This window comes from Octopus bimaculoides, chromosome 18 (genome assembly GCF_001194135.2).
Source record: "Octopus bimaculoides isolate UCB-OBI-ISO-001 chromosome 18, ASM119413v2, whole genome shotgun sequence".
In the NCBI taxonomy this organism is placed as follows: Eukaryota; Metazoa; Mollusca; class Cephalopoda; order Octopoda; family Octopodidae; genus Octopus; species Octopus bimaculoides.
In genome coordinates this window covers 49909575-49913497 of record NC_068998.1, presented here as the reverse complement: position 1 = coordinate 49913497, position 3923 = coordinate 49909575, and the positions used below count along the sequence as shown (strand labels likewise).

Here is a 3923-nt window from a genome sequence, read left to right as displayed (position 1 = left end):
TATATATATATATATATATATATATATATATATGTATGTATGTATGTATGTATGTATATGTATTATTTTGCCTCCCTCTGCTTTTAGTTTACTGTTCGTCTTTCTTTCTTTCTCTTTTTCTCTCTCTTTTATTCACCTCACCGTCACCAGTACTTTATTATCTACCCCTATTCCTAGCTCTGCATATCAGTTTCCATTAAAATATGGTCCATTATTATAGGGTATAATGTAACAATGCATGCAGGCTGCTGACTTAGATTTGCACATATCACATGAATTATTATTAATTCATGTGATATAAATTGCAGTATTCATTTACAATTGGTACATTCATTTCTTGAATAAAGTTGATATTTCCTACAAAAACGTATATAAAATGTGACGATTGTCCTCGACCAATAACGCAAACACAGTTTCCATTCCCCAGAGCTCTGCGTGTAACCTCATCAAATACCAAACGTACGGATGAGTTCATTATATACACTCGAAGAACTTCATCAATATACTGGCACTTATTTTATCGATAAATCAGTCAAAGAAAATGAATATAGATTTGGAAAGAAAACAGTATTTCTAATAAACAGAGACATATATTCATTGTATTATTGATTATTGTTTTCATTTTATTCTTCTTCTTAGGTAAATTCGACTTCGGCAGAATGTAACTCAAAACATGAAAACATAAGAAATGTTGCTAAGCATTTGGTTCGGCAAGCTAACGATTCTACCACTTTACTGCATTAAAAATACCTTAAATACTAATTATCTTTCTACCATTGGCACAGAACCTGGAATTTGAGGGGGGGGGGGATAGTCGAGTACTTCGACCGTAGTACTTGATTGGTACTTAATTTATCGACCGAGACTTGAGGAAATGCAAAGAAGACGCCTGCTGAAACTTAACTCAGAACGTAAACACGGAGGAAACGCCGCTAAGAATTTTGACCGGTGTGTATTGTGAAAATGTTTCATGCAATTTAAAATAGACGTTTTTGTTTTACAATATAGCGTTCTTCTGCAACACGACAACACTCGTCCTCATATCGCCAGTATGATCAAAGCCGCAATTCATGAACTCGAATGGGAAGCGCTGCCTCATAATCCATAGTCTCCAACCTTAGTAGCGTCAGATTTACATCTCTGTCCACTGCTTTCGAATGCTTTGAGCGGTGTGTTCAACATTGACTTCGTTGGACGAATTCTTTCACTGAAGACCGGGACATGTCTCTCACCGCGGGATCGAAGAACTTATTAAACGAGGAAAGGAATTCTTAACAACAACGGAGTGTATATTATTGATTAATTTGTTGTATGTATTTTGTTTAAAATAAATTTGAAAAGAACGCTCATAAATTATTCCCTAATCCAATAGAACGAGATATAGATTAGAAAGAACATCAGATTTATACGTGTATAGCTTTTATGTTTTGTTTTTGACCGGCTTCATTTTGACAAATGAATTAGTAAAGTGAGCAAACCAAATTTTCCAATAGCAACAACGACGATTTTTAAGACCAGAAATTACCGTTGTCTAAACCGTCGTTTCTGATCTAAAACAGATTCTGATCACAAATAAATTTTCATTTCGTTTTTTTATTTTACACTTGTACCATTTTTTAAAATTTAGTAATATCATTCCATTGTTATCTTTTCTTTTCCTGTAGGTTCTTTAAGTTTTGTAATCATAATAATTATCAATATTTTTCTTTGCCTTGTTAACGATAAACGGCTTTCTTGATCTTCTTTCTTATCCTTACCACGTTCAATTATTTCATTTTACTTCTCCTTCAGATTTCCTAACTAAGACTTCTCCTATCCTTTGTTTCTTCATTGCCTTGTCATCTTCTTTCACTTGCCCACTCTGATTTAGCGTGACAGTGTGGTAAGGAGATTGCTTCACAACTACATGATTCCGCTTTCAGTCGAACTAGGTGCCACCCTGGGCAACTGTTTTCTAGTAGTGGATTTCGTAGACGGAACCTAAAAGATGCTCGTCGTATATATGTATATATATATATATATATATATATATATATATATACGTGTGTGTGTGTGGACTAATTTATTTTATTCTTAAATCATCTAAGTAGACAAACCAATGTGTGGTGGCGACAGGAACCGAACGAATATATTCCACCCTCTGTTTCACTAAGGTTTCTATTGCGTTCTTCATTGTTAGATAATTTATATATTTATTGATTATGTACTAGAATAAGAATGTATTGAATGCATATCACTTGGCTGTTACTAAATCTCTGACAATCATAGCATATTAGTGAATAATATCCGTAGATATAACAAATGCATTTAAATATTCAGAATAACGATGATTTTTATTGAAACAATTTTTAGGGGAACGAAGCTTATACCATCGGCAAAGTTGTTGACAAACTTTCTATTCTATCCACCCGGGAGTGTAAAGTCTAAAACTCCGATCTAAAATGCCAGAGAAAATATTGCAATGCACTTATCTCGACCGTCAGAAGATTCTGCCAGCGTAGGGCTTCAACGTCTCCAATATTGTCATGAGGTCTATCATTTCGGGGCAGAGCGTAACTCGTTTATATCAACTCAAATGTTAAACTGCTCCTTATTTGAGAGACTCTGGAAATATGGGATTTAAAATAGACTTCGGTGAAACTTAAATTCTCAACATTAATCCGGAAAAATGTCATTAGATGTTTTTTTTTTCAGGTATGCAAACGAATCTGGCAGCTTCTCCGTGCCAAATAATGTATCCAAATGTTAACACAAGGTCAGTAATATCGGAGTAGTCGACCCTAGCATTTAACTGGTTGTTGATTTACCGACCACGAAAAGATAATTGGCACCGTGCCTTCAGCTACAACACATCGTGATAAACTCAGTGACAGCTACTAATTTCAGGACACGACAGATAGAGAGGATGTTCTTGAGGCAGGGAATGTCAACTTCTGTAGACAATATTTACATATCACTTGACGAAACACAACTAAGTGCATATCAAGTAACAGAAAGTTCCATGGAAACAATTGTACTGATCAAAAATAAATATCCAACCGCACGCCTTTTTGTTGAATTCAAATTATTCCAATTATATATATATACATACATACATATATATATATATATATATATATACATATATCGAGAAAAGATTATGTCAGGATTTTAGAGAAAAAAACCCTTTTATTATTTCCTCATTTATTATCGCTTTCGTTCGTTTCTCGAATTTGTCAAATAATATTTTGTGAAGGTTCAAACACCTTGTTCATTTGTACCAAACAGATTTTTGGGTGGGGAGCTGTTAAGAAGAGGTCATTGTTTTTGTTTTATGGGCGAGGTTCAATGACAATGGAGATGGATAGATAGATAGATAGATAGATAGATAGATAGATAGATAGATAGATAGATAGATACACGGATAGTTTGTCAGTCAGATAGACACATAGTTAGAGGGAGTGAGAGAGAAGGGCTATGCCCCTTCCTTTAACCATTTATTTATTTAGTCCTTTAACTTCGTATTGGAATGTGTGGAATAGTGACCTCTTCCAAAAAAGAAAAAAGAAAAGTACGGTTTGTTCATCTCTCTCCCCGTTTTCCTTCTTTTTACCTCTTTCTTTTTCTCCGCTTAGCGTTATCTTTAGAATACAAAATGTACGGTCTCCCCTTCCAAACATTCAGTTTTGGAGGGAAATTTTTAATGAAAGGTATTTCTGCATGAGAACGCATTAACATTATATTTGCAAATGAAAAATTTAAAAGTAAGTAAATATGTATATAAACTAAAAAATGAACTAATTGTATATATATCGTGTGTTGCGTACTTCAATGTATGACATATAAACATCACTTTTCTGCTAGGGAAAGTGAACCTGTAAAGCAACACTTTCAATTGTGATGCACACGCGCGCGCGCGCATATATATATATATATGTATGTAT

At 34.1% G+C, this 3923-nt stretch overlaps 1 long non-coding RNA gene across 1 annotated transcript in view; it reads left to right on the top strand.

The window, feature by feature from the left end:
• The window catches only part of LOC128249894 (uncharacterized), a 25933-nt gene extending 22936 nt beyond the window's left edge, over window positions 1-2997 (top strand). The window contains exons 2-3 of the long non-coding RNA XR_008266033.1: window positions 640-948; window positions 2695-2997. This is a non-coding gene — a long non-coding RNA (uncharacterized LOC128249894). The remainder of the gene's footprint in view (window positions 1-639; window positions 949-2694) is intronic.
• The last annotated feature ends 926 nt before the right edge of the window (window positions 2998-3923 follow it).